Here is a 24,527-nt window from a genome sequence, read left to right on the forward strand (position 1 = left end):
AAAGATCATCCAAGACTACTATGAATACCTCTATGCACACAAACTAGAAAATCTTGAAGAGATGAATAAATTCCTGGATACATACAATCCCCCAAGCTTGAATCAGGAAGAAAAGCAATGCTGGACAGACCAATGACAAGTAGTAAGACTGAATCAATAATAAAAAAATCTGCCCCTCCACACACCCAGAAAGCTCAAGACTGGAGAGATTCACAGCTGAATTCTACTTATGTTCAAATAACTGATACCAATCCTACTGAAAGTATTCAAAAAGATTAAGAAGGAGGGAATCCTCCCTAACTCATTCTATGAAACAAGTATCATCCTCATACCAAAGCCATGAAAGGACATAACAACAACAAAAACTACAGATCAATATCACTAATGAACATAAATGCAAAAATCCTCAATAATTACTAGCAAACTGAATCCAATAGTACATCAAAAAGATACTTCACCACGATCAAGTGAGTTTCATTCTAGGAATTCAGGGATGGTACAACATATACAAGTCAATAAATGTGATTCACCATATAAACAGAATTAAAAACAAAAATTGTATTATTATTTCAATAGAAGCAGAAAAAGCATTTGATGAAACCTAGCATCCCTTCATGATAAAAATTCTCAACAAACAAGGCACAAAAGGAATATACATCAAACTAATAAAAGCCACATATAGGAAACCCACAACCAGCATCATACTAAATGGGTAAAAGTTGAAAGCATTTCTTCTCAGAACAGGAACAAAAAAAGGATGCTCATTTTCAACATTTCTATTCAACATGGCACTGAAAGTGCTAGCCAGAACAATAGGGCAAAAGGAAGAATTTACGGGCATCTAAATTTGCAAAGAGGTAATGAAACTATCTCTGGTGATGATATAATCTTATACCTAGAAAACTCTAAACACTCTTCCAAAAAATTCCTAGATTTGGTAGATGAATTCAGTAAAGTCTCAGGTTACAAAATCAATGTATGCAAATCAATAGCACTGCTATACACCAATAACAATCAAGCTGATAATCAAGAACTTAATTCATTTTACAATAGCTGAAAAAAAAATACCTAGGAATCTACTTAACCAAGAAGTTGAAAGATCTCTACAAGAAAAAGTTAAAAGCATGGAGAAAAGAAATCATAGATGACACAAACAAATGGAAAAACATTTCACACTCATGAAATAGAAGAATCAATAGTGTAGAAATGACCAGACTGCCCAAAGCAGTCTATAGATTTAATGCAATTCTCTTCAAAATAACAATGTCTTTTTTCACAGAATTAGATAAAACAATCTCTAAAGTTCATATGGAACCAAAGAAGAGCCTGAACAGCCAAAACAATCCTAAGCAAAAAGAACAAATCTGGAGGCATCACATTACCTGACTTCAAATTATAAGACTACAGTAAACAAAACAGCATGGCAGTGGTATAAAAGTAGATATACAGACCAATGGGACAGAATAGAGACCCCAGAAATAAAGCCAAATACCTACAACCAACTGATCTTTGACAAAACAGACAAAAACATACACCTGGGGAAGGACATTCTATTCAATAAATGATGCTGGGAAAATTGTGTGGCCCCACGCAGAAGAATGAAACGGAATCCCTATCTTTCACCATATATAAAAATAAACTCGGTGGAGCCAAGATGGCCGAATAGGAACAGCTCCAGTCTCCAGCTCCCAGCCCGAGCGACACAGAAGACGGGTGATTTCTGCATTTCTGCTTGAGGTATCGGTTTCATCTCACTAGGGAGTGCCAAACAGTGGGTTCAGGACAGTCGGTGAAGCACACGGGGCACGAGCCAAAGCAGAGCGAGGCATTGCCTCACTCGGGAAGCGCAAGGGGTCAGGGAGTTCCCTTTCCTAGTCAAAGAAAGGGGTAATAGACGGCACCTGGAATATCAGGTCAGTTCCATCCTGATACTGCGCTTTTCCAACGGGCCTGGAAAACGGCACACTAGGAGATTGTGTCCTGCACCTGGCTCGGAGGGTCCTATGCCCACGGAGTCTCGCTGATTGCTAGCACAGCAGTCTGAGATCAAGCTGCAAGGCGGCAGCAAGGCAGGGGGAGGGGCGCCCGCCATTGCCCAGGCTTGCTTAGGTAAACAAAGCAGCCAGGAAGCTCGAACTGGGTGGAGCCCACCACAGCTCAAGGAGGCCTGCCTGCCTCTAGTAGGCTCCACCTCTGGGGGCAGGGCACAGACAAACAAAAACTCAGCAGGAACCTCCACAGACTTAAATGTCCCTGTCTGACTGACAGCTTTGAAGAGAGTAGTGGTTCTCCCAGCACCCAGCTGGAGATCTGAGAACGGACAGACTGCCTCATAAAGTGGGTCCCTCACCCCTGAGCAGCCTAACTGGGAGGCACCCCCCCAGTAGGGACAGACTGATACCTCATTCGGCCAGGTACTCCTCTGAGACAAAACTTCCAGAGGAACTATGAGACAGCTGAATTTGTGGTCTCACGAAAATCTGCTGTTCTGCAGCCACCACTGCTGACGCGCAGCCAAACAGGGTCTGGAGTGGACCTCTAGTAAACTCCAACAGACCTGCAGCTGAGGGTCCTGTCTGGTAGAAGGAAAACTAACAAACAGAAAGGACATCCACACCAAAATCCCATCTGTACATCACCATCATCAAAGACAAAAAGTAGATAAAACCACAAAGATGGGGAAAAAACAGAGCAGAAAAACTGGAAACTCTAAAAAGCAGAGCACCTCTCCTCCTCCAAAGGAATGCAGTTCCTCACCAGCAACGGAACAAAGCTGGATGGAGGATGACTTTGGCGAGTTGAGAGAAGAAGGCTTCAGATGATCAAACTACTCTGAGCTACGAGAGGAAATTCAAAACAATAGCAAAGAAGTTAAAAACTTTGAAAAAAAATTAGAAGAATGGATAACTAGAATAACCAATGGAGAGAAGGGCTTAAAAGAGCTGATGGAGCTGAAAGCCAAGTTTTGAGAACTACGCGAAGATTGCAGAAGCCTCAGTAGCAGATGCGATCAACTGGAAGAAAGGGTATCACTGATGGAAGATGAAATGAATGAAATGAAGAGAGAAGGGAAGTTTAGAGAAAAAAGAATAAAAAGAAATGAACAAAGCCTCCAAGAAATTTGAGACTATGTGAAAAGACCAAACCTACGTCGGATTGGTGTACCTGAAAATGATGGGGAGAATGGAACCAAGTTGGAAAACACTCTGCAAGATATTATCCAGGAGAACTTCCCCAATCTAGCAAGGCAGGCCAACATTCAGATTCAGGAAATACGGAGAATGCCACAAAGATACTCCTCGAGAAGAGCAACTCCAAGACACATAATTGTCAGATTAACCAAAGTTGAAATGAAGGAAAAAATGTTAAGGGCAGCCAGAGAGAAAGGTCGGGTTACCCACAAAGGGAAGCCCATCAGACTAACAGCTGATCTCTCGGCAGAAACTCTACAAGCCAGAAGAGAGTGGGGACTGATATTCAACATTCTTAAAGAAAAGAATTTTCAACCCAGAATTTCATATCCAGCCAAACTAAGCTTCATAAGTGAAGGAGAAATAAAATACTTTACAGACAAGCAAACGCTGAGTGATTTTGTCACCACCAGGCCTGCCCTAAAAGAGCTCCTGAAGGAAGCACTAAAGATGGAAAGGAACAACCGGTACCAGCCACTGCAAAAACACGCCAAATTGTAAAGACCATCGAGGCTAGGAAGAAACTGCAGCAACTAATGAGCAAAATAACCAACTAACATCATAATGACAGGATCAGATTCACACATAACAATATTCACGTTAAATGTAAATGGGCTAAATGCTCCAATTAAAAGACACAGACTGGCAAACTGGATAAGGAGTCAGGACCCATCAGTGTGCTGTATTCAGGAAACCCATCTCACGTGCAGAGACACACATAGACTCAAAATAAAGGGATGGAGGAAGATCTATCAAGCAACTGGAAAACAAAAAAAGGCAGGGGTTGCAATCCTAGTCTCTGATAAAATAGACTTTAAACCAACAAAGATCAAAAGAGACAAAGAAGGCCATTACATAATGGTAAAGGGATCAATTCAACAAGAAGAGCTAACTATCCTAAATATATATGCACCCAACACAGGAGCACCCAGATTCATAAAGCAAGTCCTGAGTGACCTACAAAGGGACTTAAACTCCCACACAATAATAATGGGAGATTTTAACACCCCACTCTCAACATTAGACAGATCAACGAGACAGAAAGTTAACAAGGATATCCAGGAATTGAACTCAGCTCTACATAAAGGGGACCTAATAGACATCTACAGAACGCGCCACCCCAAATCAACAGAATGTACATTTTTTTCAGCACCACACCACATCTATTCCAAAATTGACCACATAGTTGGAAGTAAAGCTCTCCTCAGCAAATGTAAAAGAACAGAAATTATAACAAACTGTCTCTCAGACCACAGTGCAATCAAACTAGAACTCAGGATTAAGAAACTCACTCAAAACTGCTCAACTACATGGAAACTGAACAACCTGCTCCTGAATGACTATTGGGTACATAATGAAATGAAGGCAGAAATAAAGATGTTCTTTGAAACCAATGAGAACAAAGACACAACATACCAGAATCTCTGGGACACGTTCAAAGCAGTGTGTAGAGGGAAATTTATAGCACTAAATGCCCACAAGAGAAAGCAGGAAAGATCCAAAATTGACACCCTAGCATCACAATGAAAAGAACTATAAAAGCAAGAGCAAACACATTCAAAAGCTAGCAGAAGGCTAGAAATAACTAAAATCAGAGCAGAACTGAAGGAAATAGAGACACAAAAAACCCTTCAAAAAATTAATGAATCCAGGAGCTGGTTTTTTGAAAAGATCAACAAAATTGATAGACCGCTAGCAAGACTAATAAAGAAAAGAGAGAAGAATCAAATAGATGCAATAAAAAACGAAAAAGGGGATATCACCACCGATCCCACAGAAATACAATCTACCATCAGAGAATACTACAAACACCTCTATGCAAATAAACTAGAAAATCTAGAAGAAATGGATAAATTCCTCGACAAATACACCCTCCCAAGACTAAACCAGGAAGAAGTTGAATCTCTGAATAGACCAATAACAGGTTCTGAAATTGTGGCAATAATCAATAGCTTACCAACCAAAAAGAGTCCAGGACCTGATGGATTCACAGCTGAATTCTACCAGAGGTACAAGGAGGAACTGGTACCATTCCTTCTGAAACTATTCCAATTGATAGAAAAAGAGGGAATCCTCCCTAACACATTTTATGAAGCCAGCATCGTCCTGATACCAAAGCCTGGCAGAGAAATAACCAAAAAAGAGAATTTCAGACCAATATCCTTGATGAACATTGATGCAAAAATCCTCAATAAAATACTGGCAAACCGAATCCAGCAGCACATCAAAAAGCTTATCCACCATGATCAAGTGGGCTTCATCCCTGGGATGCAAGGCTGGTTCAACATACGCAAATCAATCCATGTAATCCAGCATATAAACAGAACCAAAGACAAAAACCACATGATTATCTCAATAGATGCAGAAAAGGCCTTTGACAAAATTCAACAACCCTTCATGCTAAAAACTCTCAATAAATTAGGTATTGATGGGACGTATCTCAAAATAATAAGAGCTATCTATGACAAACCCACAGCCAATATCATACTGAATGGGCAAAAACTGGAAGCATTCCCTCTGAAAACTGGCACAAGACAGGGATGCCCTCTCTCGCCACTCCTATTCAACATAGTGCTGGAAGTTCTGGCGAGAGCAATCAGGCAGGAGAAGGAAATAAAGGGTATTCAATTAGGAAAAGAGGAAGTCAAATTGTCCGTTTGCAGATGACATGATTGTATATCTAGAAAACCCCATTGTCTCAGCCCAAAATCTCCTTAAGCTGATTAGCAACTTCAGCAAAGTCTCAGGATACAAAATCAATGTACAAAAATCACAAGCATTCTTGTACACCAATCACAGACAAACAGAGAGCCAAATCATGAGTGAACTCCCATTCACAATTGCTTCAAAGAGAATAAAATACCTAGGAATCCAACTTACAAGGGATGTGAAGGACCTCTTCAAGGAGAACTACAAACCACTGCTCAATGAAATAAAAGAGGATACAAACAAATGGAAGAACATTCCATGCTCATGGGTTGGAAGAATCAATATCGTGAAAATGGCCATACTTCCCAAGGTAATTTATAGATTCAATGCCATCCCCATCAAGCTACCAATGACTTTCTTCACAGAACTGGAAAAAACTACTTTAAAGTTCATATGGAACCAAAAAAGAGCCCGCATCGCCAAGTCAATCCTAAGCCAAAAGAACAAAGCTGGAGGCATCACACTACCTGACTTTAAACTATACTACAAGTCTACAGTAACCAAAACAGCGTGGTACTGGTACCACAACAGAGACATAGATCAATGGAACAGAACAGAGCCCTCAGAAATGATGCCGCATATCTACAACTATCTGATCTTTCACAAACCTGACAAAAACAAGCAATGGGGAAAGGATTCCCTATTTAATAAATGGTGCTGGGAAAACTGGCTAGCCATATGTAGAAAGCTGAAACTGGATCCCTTCCTTACACCTTATGCAAAAATTAATTCGAGATGGATTAAAGACTTAAATGTTAGACCTAAAACCGTTAAAATCCTACAAGAAAACCTAGGCAATACCATTCAGGACATAGGCGTGGGCAAGGACTTCATGTCTAAAACACCAAAAGCAATGGCAACAAAAGCCAAAATTGACAAATGGGATCTAATTAAACTAAAGGGCTTCTGCACAGCAAAAGAAACTACCATCAGAGTGAACAGGCAACCTACAGAATGGGAGAAAATTTCTGCAACCTACTCATCTGACAAATGGCTAATATCCAGAATCTACAATGAACTCAAACAAATTTACAAGAAAAAAGCAAACAACCCCATCAAAAAGTGGGCAAAGGACATGAAGAGACACTTCTCAAAAGAAGACATTTATGCAGCCAAAAAACACATGAAGAAATGCTCATCATCACTGGCCATCAGAGAAATGCAAATCAAAACCACAATGAGATACCATCTCACACCAGTTAGAATGGCCATCATTAAAAAAGCAGGAAACAATAGGTGCTGGAGAGGATGTGGAGAAATAGGAACACTTTTACACTGTTGGTGGGACTGTAAACTAGTTTAACCATTGTGGAAGTCAGTGTGGCGATTCCTCAGGGATCTAGAACTAGAAATACCATTTGACCCAGCCATCCCATTACTGGGTATATACCCAAAGGACTGTAAATCATGCTGCTATAAAGACACATGCACACGTATGTTTATTGCGGCACTATTCACAATAGCAAAGAGTTGGAACCAACCCAAATGTCTAACAACAATAGACTGGATTAAGAAAATGTGGCACATATACACCATGGAATACTATGCAGCCATAAAAAATGATGAGTTCATGTCCTTTGCAGGGACATGGATGAAACTGTAAAACATCATTCTCAGTAAACTATCGCAAGGACAAAAAACCAAACACCGCATGTTCTCACTCATAGGTGGGAACTGAACAATGAGAACTCATGGACACAGGAAGGGGAACATCACACTCCGGGGACTGTTGTGGGGTAGGGGTGGGGGGAGGGACAGCATTAGGAGATATACCTAATGCTAAATGACGAGTTAATGGGTGCAGGAAATCAACATGGCACATGGATACATATGTAACAAACCTGCACATTGTGCACATGTACCCTAAAACCTAAAGTATAATTAAAAAAAAAAAAAAAAGAAAAAAAAAAGAAAAAAAATAAACTCAAAATGGATTAAAGACTTAAATGTAACACCTAAAACTATGAAAATTCTGGAAGAAAACCTAGGAAAAATTCTTCTGAACATTGGTCTAGGGAATGAATTTATGACCAGAACTCCAAAATCAAATGCAACAAAAACAAAAATAAATAAATAGGACTTAATTAAGCCGAAAAACTACTTCACAATGAAAGAAATAATCAACAGAGCAAACAGACAGCCTCCAGTATGGGAGAAAGTATTTACAACTATATATTTGAAAAAGGACTAATATCCAGAATCTGTAAGGAACTCAAATCAGCAAATAATAATAAAAATAAACAAATAATCCCATTAAAGTAGGAAAATGACATGAACAAATATTTTTCAAAAGAAAATATACAAATGGTCAACAAACATATTTTAATAAGTTCAACCTCCCTAATCATCAGGGAAATGCAAATTTAAACCACAATGAGATACCACCTTACCTCAGTCAGAAAGGCCATTATTAAACAGTTGAAAAACCACAGATGTTGGCATAGGTATAGTGAAAAGGGAACACGTATAAACTATTGGTGAAAATATAAGTTAGTAAAATCTCTGTGGAAAACAGTATGTAGATTTCTCAAAGAACTAAAAGTAGATCTACCATTTGATTCAGCAATCCCACTGCTAGGTATCTACCCAAAGGAAAATAAGCCATTATATCAAAAAGACATCTGCACTCATGTGTTTATTGTAGCACAATTCGCAATTGCAAAGACATGGTGTATTAGTCAGTTCTTGCATTGCTATATATCTGAGACTGGATAATTTATAAAGGAAAGATTGGCTCACAGTTCTGCAGGCTGTACAGGAAGCATGGCAGCATCTGCTCGACTTCTGGGGAGGACTAAGGAAACTTACAATCATGGCAGAAGGGAAAGGGAGAATGAGCACCTCACACAGCCAGAGCAGGAGGAAGAGAGAGAGTGTGGAGGTGCCATACACTTTCAAACAACCAGATCTCATGATAACTCACTCACTCACTGTCACAAGAACGGAACAGGGGATGGTGCTAAACCATTCATGAAGGACCACCCCCATGGTAGGAGGACCATCACCTCCTATCAGGCCCCACCTCCAACACCTCCTACCAGGCCCCACCTCCAATACTGGGGATTACAATTTGACATGAGTTTTGATGGGGACGCAAAACCAAACCATATAATATGGAATCAACCTAAGCACCCATCAACCAATGAGTGGATAAAGAGAATGTGGTATAGATAGAGAGAGAGAGAGAGAGAGAGAGAATATTCCATGGTGTGTGTGTGTGTGTGTGTGTGTATGAAATACTACTGAAATACTACTCAGCCATAGAAAAGAACAAAAGAATGTCTTTTGCAGCAACTTGGATGGAATTGGAGGCTATTCTTCTAGGTGAAGTAACTCAGGAATAGAAAACCAAGTATCTCATGTTCTCACTTATAAGTGGGAGCTAAACTATGGGTACACAGAGGCATACATAGTGGTATAGTGGACACTGAAGACTCAGAAAGGGGGAGAGTGGTAGGAGATGAGGGATAAAAAATTATCTATTGGGTATAATACACACTATTCGGGTGTTGACTATACCAAATGTCCAGACTTCACCACGATACAATTCATCCATGTAACCAAAAACCACTTGTACTCCTAAAGCTATTGAAGTAAAAAGTAAATAAATTTGGTAGATATCTTCAGCAAAGTAATATAAAAAATATTATGCTTCTTCTTAGCTTTCAAAACTGGCTTACAATGAGATAAAAATCGGCAATATATTTAGAGCTTAAAATTGTTCGAAATAGGAAAAAACCTACCAAAGTAAGCTATGTATTTGTCATTTGTGACAATTATTATTAATACATGATTTTTGGATATGGAGATCTTTCTTATATTATACTGACATATGGGTCATTCAGAAAGTTAATCACAAGCTAAGAACAATGATCTTTATTGGCCATCTAAAAATCATTTCCTAAGCTATTGTTTTTAAAAAAAACCAGTTAGCTGAACTTTGACCATCCACTTCTGTTATAGAAGGGGTCAAGTGTGTTGGCTTCATACTTATAGTGAATATAATAATGGTTAACTATAATTAAATGCTTATCCTAGCCAGGAACTCTTCTGAGCCCTTCATATTATTTCTAATTTAATCTTCACATGAACCCTATGAATTAAGTTACTATTGTTATCCCCATTTTACAGATAAGGAAACTAAGACAGAATTTTAAAAACTTGCCCCATTGATAGATTGAAGATTTGAACTCACCACTATGCTAATCCAAATATCAGAGCTAAATTATTTATTAGAAATAACTTTTCCCATTGATGAGAAAAAAATGAGGTCCAAGATGGGAGTACCTTGCTTAAGTTTATATAACTAACATGGAAGGACATGGAATATAGTGAGAAGAGCACCAAACATGGATTTTAGACAAGAGTAAGGTTTTAATTCCTGTGGTTTCATTTCTTGTTTTGAAACCAAAAAAAAAATCACTTTCTTCTATTGATGTAACTTCCTCCTATTGATACTCAGTGTCTGTACATGCAAGTTTGAGATCATTCAATATGTAGCAATACCATTCAATATGTAGCTACCAATATGTAGCAAATACCCAGCACTGCTATGTGTGGGAATAGAATACACCTCCCCTTGAGGCACTCACAATCTAGTGGAGAAGCAGATGGAAACATGGAATTATGCATATGCTACATTGTATCAGAGAAGTAAGTGCAAGGTAAAAGATGCCTTCCCTCCAAAATAGTATGGTTTTTGTAGCTGGACTTGAGAAATTGATATAATTGAGTGTGTGGAAGTGCAGGTTGCTCACATGTGGATAAATGCTAAGAGATTATTTTAGAGAGGAAGGTGGGGCAAGTCCTGCATGTCATTCTAAGTAGTTTACACTAGGTCATGTGGGCCATGCAAGGTTATTCAAGAATTTTAATCACAGGGGTGATGTATTCCAGTTTGCATTTTAGCAAGTTCACACTGCTAGCAACCTGAAAGATGGTTTGAAGGCGGCACCGTTAGAGATAAGAGATTGCAAGAGTTCAAATAAGTAGTGATAGGCTGAACAAAGGCAAGCGTAGAGGCCAGGAGATAATGGAAGGGTTTGAGAGATATTTAGGAAGTAGAATCAAAAGAACCTTGTTATTAGATATGGTAAGAATCAAGGTTATATACAGACTCTATTGTTTAAGTTGTCTCTTACAAGGTGGTGGATGGTGACAACATTTGACAAGATGGAGAACAAAGACTGATGATCAGTATGGGCAAATTTTGAGGGGAAGGCAATACATTCTGTTCTCTATATGTATAGTTTGGTGAACAAGTGAGACATCTAGGAGATTTCTAGGAGGCTGTTTGAAATAAGGATGAGGAACTTTGGAAAGATATTCATGATATAAATACAGATTTGACTCATCCCTGCCAGAGCCATGAGCATGAATGTCAGCTCCAGGGAAAGTGAATGGAATGCGAAAGAAAGGAAGTGGGACCCCGAGAGACACCATCATTCTGGAAAAAGGCAAATGAAGGGCCAACAGGGGGCCCAGAGAAAATTCACAGAAAAATCAGCAAGAGACTAGGGACAGAAGAATGTTGCTTAAGCCAGCAGATGGAAGGGCTTTAAGGAGTTGGTTGTTCAGAGGGTCAAGTGTTCCTGAGACATCAGAATGACAGGAACTGGCAATTAGATGGCCATAGTGATCCTGGTGAGAGGAGTTTCATGGAAGCATGTGTTAGGGCAAAAGCTATAATGCAGTGAGTCGAAGGGTATATGAGATGTGAGGCCGTGAATGTAAGCACCTATTTCAAGTACAGCTACAAAGTGGAGCTGTGAGGTGGTACAGTAGCTAGAAGAGTCAATAACATTAAGGGAGGGTTTTCTAAGGTGGAAGATAGGTGAGCATGTTTTTAACCTTCAGAGGAGCCAGCAGTAAAGAAAGATTGATACTGTGGTAAAGATGGCTTAATAAATGGAGTAAGGAGGTAGAATTGGGTGTGCTCCGGAGCTCGGATGTAAAAATCAGCCTTAGCCTGAATAAGGATATTTCTTTGTTTGCTGTGTATGAAGTTTTTAAAATTTCTTTAACAATTTCTTGAAGTCATAGATATAAATACATGATATCAAATCTACTAGTATGGAAGTAGGTGATATACAACAATAATCATCTTTACCACTCTACTTTCCTCAGTAAACTCTACTTTCCCCCATTAGACAGAAGGATTTTTTTCACACTAAAAATGGATTTATGGTTTTGTATTGATTAATAAAGAATATACATGCAATACAAACAATTTAATAGTACTCATACAAAGATAAAGAAAGTAAATGTTGCTTAAAATCCTAGCCTTCTAAAATAATCACATGGCAGAAACCATTCTTGCATCTATCTATGTATCTATCTATCTATCTACCTACCTACCTATGTATCTATCTATCATCTATCTATCTATGTATCTATCTACCTATCCATCCATTCATCCATCCATGCATCCATCCATCCATCCATCCATCTTCCCATCTATTTCTTTTCCCTACCCTTCTCTAGCCCATGTAAGTTTAATACCACCATTCTATCTTATTAACTATAAACCCTGCTAACAGCCTAGTGGGTGCCCTTCTGGCCTTACATACAGCTCCTATATTTATATAAGCTCATATGTATAATTTATATAATCTCATATATAATTATAGATTATATAATCATATAGATAGATTCTATATTTATATAAATTTATATATTATATATTTTATACCTATATACCTTTTGTTGGTCACTGTTCTATTTTTTAAAAATAAGATTATGTAACACACACTTTTCTGTGTCTTGCTTTTCTCACTCCATAGTGCATTGTGGAATCACTCCAAGTCATTTGGTATTGCTCTAGCTCATTCTTTTGATATACAATATTCTGATATGTGGCTATATTTCAATATATTTTGACATTCTTTTATTATAGAATGTTTACTTTCAATCCACTGCAAACAGATTTGTGATAAATACCATTGTACATATGCTCTTTTATATTAGTACATTTATTTCTATGAAATAGACTGCCAGAGTAAAATTGCAGGATCTAAGAGTATGTGTATTTTTAATTTTCATAGCTGTTGCCTAGTTGCCTGGTGTGTTGTGTATGGTGCTTTTTTTAGAGTGCTTCCTTATGTTGCAGAGGCTAAAAAGCTAAAGCTTACATTTTCCAGAATCCGTTGCAGTCAGAATGTGACTTAGTTTGGCCAATCATATTTATGCAAACTTTGAAATGCAGAAGTGAAGTGGAGACTTTGTTTCTGCTGATTATGCATTTTTTAGATGGAATATAAGGACATGGAACTATTTGGCTTTTTATTTTCCTTTGGAAGCAAAATGAATGTCCCCATGTCTAGAAATAAACCAAATGTCCATCAACAATAAAATGGAAATTAAGTTGTGGAACAGTCAGGCAATGGAATACTATGCATCAGCAGAAATAAATTAGCTAAAACTATTCATATACACCAGAAATAGCTCAAAAAACCCTTCTGGTGGGACAGAAGGAAGTCATAAAAGAAAATATATAATATAGTTGACTCTTGTGGTGCCCCTTACTCCACTCCTTTAGTTCACCTGAGTTCAGGTGGACAGTTCCATGCAGTGGCCTGTGTCCCACCTCAAGGTCACAATGAGGGGCCTTTGCTTTTCTGCCTTAGGCCTTTCTTGGAGCCATGAGAAGCCACTCAGCTTGAGTGTGCGGGGGAGTTAAGCCCCTAAGAGCAACTCTCTGCCAAATAGAGATGAAGTCAGTGAATAAATGCCCAGTCTCCTTTCCTTTGGTCTGGAGGGCCAATTCTGAAATGCATTTTACACAGTTGTGTAGAGAGTACCCAACAGGACTGTGTCTCAGTTGCCCACATTGGCAACGAGCTTAACAATGTATTTTTATTTCACATTCTTCCTTCTCTAGTCTCTACCCCACCCCTACACCTCTCCTTCCTGGGATCACCTCCAAAATACACTACCTGCACCCAAATCCTTTTCTCAGGCACTATTTTCAGGAAAACTCAAACTACGACATACAGTATGGTCCTATTCGCATGCAATTCAAAAACAGGCAAATTAAACATTGTGTAGATAGATATGCATGTGAGATAAAACTATGAGAGAAAGCAAGATAATAGTTAATATAAGATTAATATGCTATGCTCATTCCTGGGAGAAGGGAAGAAGCTATTCTCTGGGAAAGACATTCAATGTCTTCAAAGATACTAGTCTTATTTTATTCTTTAACTTGTGTTACTTACGTGACATCTGTCTTATTATGCCTTAAAATGATCAGTTCTTGACTTTTTAGTCTCAGGAACGCTTTACACTCTTAAAGAATATTTCAGACTCCAAAAGACATTTGTTTACAGGAGCTACATCAAATGATAATTACTATATTCAAAATTAAAACTGAGCAATCTTTTAAATATTGATGTTTATTTATTTGAAAATTACAATAATAAACCCACTGCCTGATAACAGAAATAACTTATATTTATGAAAACAAATATTTAAAAAAACAGAAACAAAACAAAATTCAGTGAGAATGACATTGTTTTGCATTTTTTCAAATGTCTTTAATGTCTAGGTTAATAGAAAACAGCTGGCCGGGCGCGGTGGCTCACGCTTGTAATCCCAGCACTTTGGGAGGCCGAGGCGGGCGGATCACGAGGTCAGGAGATCGAGACCACGGTGAAACCCCGTCTCTACTAAAAATACAAAAAAATTAGCCGGGCGTGTTGGCGGGCGCCTGTAGTCCCAGCTACTCGGAGAGGCTGAGGCAGGAGAATGGCGTGAACCCGGGAGGCGGAGTTTGCAGTGAGCCGAGACTGCGCCACTGCACTCCAGTCTGGGTGACGGAGCGAGACACTGTCTCAAAAAAAAAAAAAAAAAAAAAGAAAACAGCTAGGTTCTTATATCTGCTCTATCCTTCTATTCAGCCTATAGAATTATGCCATTTGGTTGAAGAATAATGAAGAAAATCTATCTTCAAATCATACGCAATTGGAAAATAAATAGTTCAATAGTTAAAACAAATTAATTATGTATGTTCTTTGATCCTATACTCAAATTTGACAAGTGCTAGTTTCTTAAAGGTTAGTTGCAATGTGGCATCTAAAACTATATAAGTGGATTTCTAATACCCTGTTACATTAAAATCCATTGGTCTTCTTGAACTTTGAATGGATCTTTTACTCACCCATGATGTTACATTGGAAAATAGTGATTCTCTGAATTATGCAAATCTTTCAGTGTTGACACATTTCATTCTAGAATATCAAAAAATCACATGTGGGAAAATCACCACTGATATAATCAGAAAAAAGTCTTTAAATGTTGGGAACTGTCAAGCACATAATGGTGAATACATATTTTCCAAAATTCTAATTATTTGCTTTAAAGCACAAATTTTACAATGGGCGACAAATGCTATCAATCGTTTTCCTTGCAGTGTCAGCCTCTCTTTATTCATTTTTGAGAAAATATCTGCCAGATACCTAAGGCTGAATAATCTTAGTCTGTCTGTCAGTCATTCTTCCAAGCACAAATAATGGTTCAAGAACAAAGCAGTTAGTTCAGCTCACAACACAAAACATACAAGTGTTTCACCTCAAGGCAACCATCATACTTCTTTGTGCAACAGAAGTTCTTTATGCATACATGTCATTTTGTTGCATGTACTTGAGTCAAGATTTAATAAAATCAGTAATATTTACAGACTCATTAAAGCATTTGTAAAGTGAAGCTGGCATTCTTTTACCTGTGAGTGCGTAGTGAGGAGAAATACAGTGACTACTAGCAGAGTTTGGTGCTATTGCCTTGGTTCAGGCTCCAGGGTTTTTACTCACCATTGTTTTTGCATCAGCGCAAATGTCAACACAGTAAAAACAGCAAATGTCTTAGTATCATTATGAAAATAGTTTGACCTCATGGGACCCCTGAAAGTGTTTCAGGGATTTGTAAACCATACTTTGAAAACATTAAGTTGTATTTACATTATATACATTTTAAAAGTATATGTTTCCCTATAATCAAAAAGACAAAATTCCTGTGCTGCCAAGTAAATATTTTACAGGTTTTTGTTGACCTTTGCTAATTGTATAAAAAGCATGTCGGACGGGGCTTTCTCCTATTTTCTTTTGGCCATACCACTCCCCACTTCCCATCTCCCAACCATGCAAATACTTGGCTTTTTAAAAAAATTGATAAACTTTAATTTTTAAAGCAGTTTTAGGTTCACAGCAACGTTGAGCAGGAAGTAAAGAGAGTCTCCACATACCCTCTGATATAGTTGGCTCTGTGTTCCCACCCAGATCTCACCTTGAATTGTAATAATCCCCATGTATTATGGGAGGGACCCAGTGGGAGGTAATTGAAAGGTGGTGGCGGGGCTTTCCTGTGCTGTTCTTGTGATGGTAAATAAGTCTCGTGAGATCTGATGGTTTTATAAAGGGGAGTTCTCCTGGACATACCCTCTTGACTGTCACCATGTAAGACGTGACTTTGCTCCTCCTTTGCCTTCCACCCTGATTATGACTTCCCCAGCCATGTGGAACTGTGAGTCCATTAAACCTCTATTTCTTTCTTTCTCTTTTTTTTTTTTTTTTTTTTTAATTGAGACAGAGTCTTGCTCTGTTGCCCAGGCTGGAGTGCAATGGCGTGATCTTGGTTCACTGCAACTTCTGCCTCCCAGATTCAAGCGATTCTTCTGCCTCAGCCTCCTGAGTAGCTGGGATTACAGGCACCCACCACTACGCCTGGCTAATTTTTTTGTATTTTTAGTAGAAATGGGGTTTCACCATGTTACCCAGTCTTGGGTATGTCTTTATTAGCAGCATGAGAACAGACTAATACTCCCTTGTTCCCATACATACACAACCTCTCCCATTATAGACATCCTGCACCACAGTGGTACATGTTACAATCAATAAACCTACATTGACACATCATTATCACCCAAAGTCCATAGTTTATGCTAGATTTCACTTGTGATGTTGTACATTCTACTGGTTTGGACAAATGTATAATGGCATGTATCCATTATTGCAGGACCATAGACAGTAGTAGTGTTTTTTTGTTTGTTTGTTTGCTTTTGAGATGGAGTCTTGCTCCATTGCCCAGGCTGGAGTGCAGTGGTGCAATCTCGGCCCACTGCAAGCTCCGCCTCCTGGGTTCATGCCATTCTCCTGCCTCAGCCTCCCAAGTAGCTGGGACTACAGGTGCCTGCCACCATGCCCGGCTAATTTTTTGTATTTTTAGTAGAGACTGGGTTTCAACATGTTAGCCAGGGTGGTCTTGAACTCCTGACCTCGTGATCCAGCTGGCTCGGCCTCCCAAAGTGCTAGGATTACAAGCATGAGCCATCAAGCTAGCCAGCAATTGTATTTATACTCACTGGAACCCACTTCCAATTATATGCAAATTAAGGTGCAGGTTAATGCAAATTGAGGGCAAAGGTTATTTAGAACTTTCTAGGAAAGGGGTGGTAACTTCTAGGTTGTTGCCACAAAAATGAGCAGTAACTTTCAGCTCATTGCCATGACGCTGGTGGGAGAGTTTTATGCTAATGAGCAATGAGGTAGCTAGGGATCACTTTTGTCGCCATCTGCTTGTTTCCTCCAGTTTCTTTGCTTTATCCTGTCTGGACTAGATCCTGTTTTTGTTAGCAGGATAGTGACAGAAAACAAGTCCCACCAGTCTTGTACCTGTTTCACTGCCCTAAAAATCCTCTATGCTCTACCTATTCATCCCTTCCTCCTTAATCTCTGGCCATCATTGACCCTTGTACTGTCTCCATAGTTTTGCCTTTTTCAGAATGTCAGACAGTTTGAATAACATAGTATGTAACCTTTTCCTTGGCTTCTTTCACTTAGTAATATGAATTCAAGTTTCTTCCCTGTCTTTTTATGGCTTGATAGCTTATTTTTTTTTCTAGTAGTGAATAATAATAATAAATATTCTATTGTCTGGATATAATACAGTTTTTTTCATGCATTCGCTTACTGAAAGACCTTTTGGTTGCTTCCATGTTTTGACAGTTATGAATAAACCTGCTATAAGCATCTGTTTGCAGGTTTTTATGTAAATATAAGTTTTCAATTCAATTGGGTAGATACCAAGGAGTATACTTTCTGGATTGTATGGTAAGAGTGTCTTCAGTTTTGAAAGAAATTGCCACACTGTCTTCCACAGTGACTGGACCATGTTGCATTTTCATAAGCAATGAATGAAAGTTCCTGTTGCTCCACAACCTTGTCAGCATTTGGTATTGTCAGTGTTCTGGATTTTGGCCATTCTAATAGGTGTCTAGTGGTATCTTACTTTTACTTTGCAGTTGCAATTGCCTAGTGATATATCATAGGGAGAATCTTTTCATATGCTTATTTGACATTTGTATATCTTCTTTGGTGAGATGTCTATTAAGGTATTTGTCCCATTTGCTAATCAGGTTGTTTTCTTATTGCTGAGTTTTAAGACTTCTTTGTAATTTTGAGTAACAGTCATTTATGAAATGTATCTTTTGCAAATAGTTTCTCCCAGAATGTGGCTTATCTTCTCATCCTCTTTATATTGTCATTTGATGAGCATGTTTTAAATTTTAATTAAATCCAACTTATCAAGTTGTTGTAGCTAAAAAGTCACTGCCATACCCAAAGTCAATCAGGTTTCCTCCTTTGTTACCTTCTAGGAGTTTTATAGTTTTGAATTTTACATTTAGGTCTGTGATCCAGTTTGAGTTAATTTTTGTGAATGGTATAAAATATATTTCTAGGTTCATTTTTTTTTTTTTGCATGTAGATGTCCAGTCGTTCCAACATCATTTGTTGAAAAGACTATTTTTGCTCCATGGTTTTGCCTTTGCTCCTTTGTCAGAGATCAGTTGAATCTACTTATGTATGTGTATTTCTGGGTTATTAATCGGTTCCATTGATCTATTTGTCTGTTTGTTCATCAGAACCACACTGTCTCAATTACTATAGCTAATAATGTCAGTCCAACTTTGTTCCTTTTCTTCAATGTTGTGTGTCTGGGTCTTTTGCCTCTCCCTATAAACTTTAGAATCAATAATAATTATTTGCTGAAATTTTGATTACAAATGCATTGCATCTACAGATAAAGTTGGGTAGAACTGACATCTTGACAATTCAGGAATGTGGCATATCTTTCTATTTATTTGGTTCTTCTTTGATGTCTTCCATCAGAGTTTTATAGTTTTCCTCATACAGATCTTTTACATATTCTGTTAGGTAGCATTTAGCTTTTATACTCCTAAAGAGTTTAAAACCTTTTGAGCTACACATTTGATGCCGCCATTTGGACTTGGGTTCATTTTGACAATGCTTAAAAACCAAGTCATTAAACTTCAGAGTTTTAGACTGTTAAATAAAGTTTTTAGCAGACTCCTTCACAAAATGTTTACTAAGAAGATGTCAAATAAATTCTGGGGAACCATCCTAGAGATGGGCTGAAGAATGACATGATAATCAGGGATGTCTATTGAGGACGTAACTATTTTAACTGAACCACTTTAAAATGTTGGCAACAATATGGCCCAGGTCAAAAGAATTGCATAATATATCCTGTTTGGGTAATTATTTCTATGAAAATGCAAGTTGGAAGCTGGAATCTAGTCTGAGGGAAAATCCAGTGTAGCTCAAGTGTTCCAGTTGGTATACCCCAGAGCACATAAATATGATTCTTGGATTCTCTAACTATGAGGACTTCATTTCATTCTGTACCATGAGCCAGAAGCTGTAATTATTTTCTACTCTTGCTCTTTCTCTCTGCTCAAATAATTGTGGCACTATTTATGCTCTTCCATCTCATGCATTTCATATCTCCCATTTGTTTCTAGAGTGAATATTTCATGTGGATTTTCAATATCATTTTTAGTGATTCATAATCACATTCTACAAGCTGACATTTTTCATGCTTGGTTTCAGGCCCCAATGTAGTATTTTTGCAGTGCTTTTCAACTGATTTTGGCCTTTCAGGAGGCCAAAACATAATCCAACAACCCACAACTAAAAACAATAATAAATTAGTGGTTAGATGCTATGATTCAACCATATGTTTTGTTCTCACTGAGAAAATCTCTTGGGTAATTTTAGAAAACAAATTAAAAAGTAATAAATTTTTAAATGATTGAGGTTTGTGTTTGTATACACAACTATTCTTTTTATCATGACATGTACAGCATATGTAGACATTTGGTCCTAATTTTTAAAATCCAAAATCTCATGGTATTATTTGTAATAAGAATATATTTCTAATCATCCCTGTATTTTTAATCATGTGGGGTTAGATTTCAGCCCAAGGTTTGTGTTGTAGATAATTGTGCATGGCTTTTAATATTACAGTTTTGAAGATGCGAAGCTGTGGTTTAATATGCTTATTTCCTTCATTATTGTTTTTGTAAATGGTGCCCATTTTTGTAGCACCTCTCTTTCTTTTATGCAGTGATCCCTCACTGTTTTACAAAACATACCTAGAAACGAAAAAAAAAAAGAAAGAAAGAAAAGAAAAGAAATTGCTGTTAATGAACATTTGTATTCGTGACTTGTTTCCCGTGAATTCTGCAATGATGTTGTGGTTTAATACTGGTTTCCAAACAGCTCTCAGATTATTCTGATTCCACAGGAATTCAGCAAAATCATGGCTCCATCTCTGTGATATTTTGACACTTGTCAAAGAATGCACAAGTCAGTGAAACCGGCAATTTTTTTCAGATATTTCATTCCTCATATAGTGGTTTTGTCGAATTCAAATGCTTAAAAATAATTATTTCACATTATTAATTTTATGGCAATAGTTAAAGCCAGAGATGATTATGTTTTGTGCTTCTCATTATGCCTCTTATTAAAAAAAAAAAAAAAGGAGTTCTTCAACTTTGAAAGTTAGCAAACTACATAGTGGGAAAAACTCCAGTTTTAAATCCGAAGTCCCAACTTTAAATTCCATTTCTGTACCATACTAGCTATTGGATCAGAAGCAAGCCATTTAACCTAGGCTTCAGTTTTCATCAAGTCGGGCTCATTGACTTATGTAGCTATTGTGAAGATCAAATATTAGTGACTGTACTATTATGGAATTAATTGTTGACACTAATCTTGGCTCATGAATCACTGTGCAAGGCAATCTAGTTCTAATAGCAGTATGTGTCCTTTCTCCCCAATGAGGTATACAGCTTCCTAGGAGCAGATATTATATCTGCCCAAATCAGAGTTAGCATATGTAAGAGAGTCAGTAAAATACTTCCTGAATTCAACTGAGGCAATTCCATGAATAAAAAGGAACCACAAGAGGGAACATCATGAGGTAGGGGTTCTTGTCATTGTTCTGCCACCCATTTTGAATGTGTTAACTTATCACTCAAGGTCTGTATATGTTTGTTTGTGAAATGAAATTGGATGAACTGGCTAGGATCCCTAAGTATGTGTCTTACATTGAAATTACCGGGCACCTGATGAGCTTTCTCTGGAAATCTCCAACTAGGCCACTTCCTGTTGCAGACGTGGAAAGAACTTTGTTTCAAAGGACATACGTCTGTGAACCTTCCAGCTCTTCACTCCTTGCACGGAATATCAGTGTCTGGATGTGGCGTTCTTCATCCTTGTTTATAAACACTGAAACATGCCTCTTCTTCCTGATTAAAGACAATTACCTATTCCCTCTCTTTTCCACTTCAGTTATATTCTCCCTGAGGCCAGGAAAGGAGCTCACCTCTGACCTTGTGTGATTTTCCCATATTAGCTCACCAGAGAGTGACAGAATTGCAAATCAGATCCTCTTTTCTGTTACTGAGAATTTTACTTGATCTTGCCTACTGCAAAGTTGCAATTAGGCTGTCTGAGAAGTGTAAATCAAATCCATTTAACCTCTCTCAGGAAGATGGCAAACGCTCGATATCAAGTTCCCTATCTTTTCCATGGCCATTTGTATTAAAATGCTGGCAAATGCTTATTTCTCTCCATCTGATCAGCTTCTCAGGTGCTCATCCTTTGCCATTATTTTCTATTTAAAAAGCTGTTCACATACATGTCTCTTTCTCCCAGGTTCTAGTGCCCCAGATGTGATACGTGCATGAGGGGGCTAGAACTTCCTGCAAGGGTGCAGGGGAGCAGGGAAGTGGGGAGTAGCGTGGGGTCAGTTGTTTTGGGGAGGCGATGAAAGGGCCCAGCTGCCCTGGCTGATGTAGAGGCTCACACTTGGCTATAGAGACTGCCCAAGGCCCATGGTGATTTCTGTTCTCAAACCAGATAAATCAAGACTTCCCGCTATCCAACTCTAAAGTTCCCAATCATCAACAACTTCATGCCCACCCTCCACCACAAAGGGAAAGGAAACTGCCCTTAGCATCCCTGGAGGGATTTTGCCTTTTTTGCGTCTCAAAACTCTTCTGTGCTCTGTGACCCAGGATGTCAGTGTATCATCAAACAACACTCTGATTTTTTTTTTTTTTTTTTGCCTTATCTCCTGTTCTTAGACCTTGGCCTCTCTTCCTCGGTCTACTGAATCAGCTTTTGCTATAATTTTGGTGACTCTCATATTGGCCCTGATCATTATTGGAATCCCGTAAGTTTCAAATTCTGCTCCAAGAAACATTTGGATAAATTGAGGAAAACTAATAGCCTTTCATGGCAATAAGAGTCTACTCCCTTCATGATGCCAACAAATGCTATCAGAGTCCACACAAGACCTCCCAAACATTTCTGATGATCAGAGACAAGATACCGTCTTATATACCAAAAACCTCAGGTGAGAAACAGAAGTAAACTGGCAAGCCGTCCCTGAAGCTCCAGCCAGCAAACACAGCAAGCATGCAGCTTCCCATTCTGTCTGGAGGAATCTTGTGCTAAGCAGCACCTACCCACAAGCCTTTGTTTCTCTACAGATGGAAAAGCTCCTGCCATCCTGGGCAGCACATGACAGAGGGGAGGCAGCCACTGACCTTCTGGGTAACCTGTCATGACGACCTGACAGCAGACCGGCTGGACGCTCCAAACTGTCACCAAAGATGTCACGAGTGCTTCTGAGGCTCAAGAATCTAATTTTCCTTGCTTAAAGTAAAACGACTGAATGCTGGATGAATAACTTTTTTTTTCTCCCTAAACAAATCTCACAGGGAATCCTAATATGTAAAATAACCAAAGTGCAAGCCCTGGGTTAAAGCCGAGGATGAGTGCTAGAGACGGGCTAGAGCATGTCTGCTTAGCTTTCTTCCACTATCCCAGCCATTTAAAGACCACAAGTTAGCTTCCTGGAATTCAATTTGACAAACACAAGAAACTTAGGCTAGATCATTGCCAGGGGACCTTCATTTCAAGCTCCGTGAAGTAGGTCAAGGACTCTGACTTGGTCATCCCTGAATCCCCACAGCCGTGGTTCTGGCACAGAGTAAGCACTAAAAACCAAAACCCAAAAACCCATATGATAATGTATGTCTACAGACATTCGATGAATGGATGACTAAAAGATTTTTCAGATACCATGAGATGTGTGTATCTATTTAAAATTATAACTCCATTGACCAATAGAGTCGGGTTTTAAGCTATAACCCCCTCCCCGCCCCATCTGTCCATCTACTATATACCTTCCCTTTCCCCAACGTTTCTCTCTACACGTGTAAAAACTCAGACGTATCTTCTCTGGGATTGCATCTCAAACACCAAATGTAAATGTCTCCCAAATGGGCAGACAGCTTGTTTATGCAGAAATAATTGCTTCAGCACAGTGTCCTCCTTTACAGGAAAACTGGAAGAAAATGCTGAGTAGGCAGATTCCTCCTCCTTTGCATTAGGAAGAAATTTAAAACCCGTTTCAGTTGTTTCTTTGGCCTTGTGTAGAAATAAGGCTTTTCTCCCCAACCTTGGGGCTAAGTAAAAAATAAATAAATAAATAAACTAAACCTGACTTACAGTGTCTCTGAGCTCCCAAAATAAGTCCACGTGATTTTGAAATGTATTCTTCCCCCTTCTTTTCTTAAGTTGGAACCAGTCAGAGATGAGTGGATGTTCATTTGGCAGCTTGAAACTGCTGAGAAAGGTGGAAACAATATGGATGTCTTGGCATCGTTCACTCTCCCTTTCTTCCCTCTCCCCAAAAGAGGCTCTAATGCTAAGTGTGGATCCTGCCAACTAAGCCAAGCCTGGATCTTGAGGCAGGCCATCAGCTGGCTGATCCACCAAGAAGCCTGCCGGCTGTTTGAGTTTATTACCATTTATCATTGTGTCTGCCTTAAATAAAAATTATTTAATCACCTAATACTATTTTTATTGGCATGTTGTCAGAATGTGGGGAAGAAAGGAGGGGGATTCATTTCATGTCTTGTGGAACATTATTTTGGTAAAGTATTAGAACAAGTCTATGCCTTCTTCCTTTGAAAAATAAGATACAAAACTAATTAAAATTAAGTGATTACTGAAATGCATCTAATTAGAATCAACTTACACATGTCAAACCATGATGGCAGCTTCTGCAGCAAAAAAAAAAAAAAAAAAAGAAAAGAAAAAAAATCCTGTTTGGTGTTGATACAGAAGATAATTGATATCACAGGGCCTCTGCATCTCAGGCAATTGCTTAAGAAAGCACCTTCACAGCTCAGAGCCTTCTCTCCCTTTGGGTTGGGGTACATTTTCGTCAATCTGACAAGATCTGTCACATATTATC

Source organism: Symphalangus syndactylus, chromosome 14 (genome assembly GCF_028878055.3).
Source record: "Symphalangus syndactylus isolate Jambi chromosome 14, NHGRI_mSymSyn1-v2.1_pri, whole genome shotgun sequence".
NCBI lineage: Eukaryota > Metazoa > Chordata > Mammalia > Primates > Hylobatidae > Symphalangus > Symphalangus syndactylus.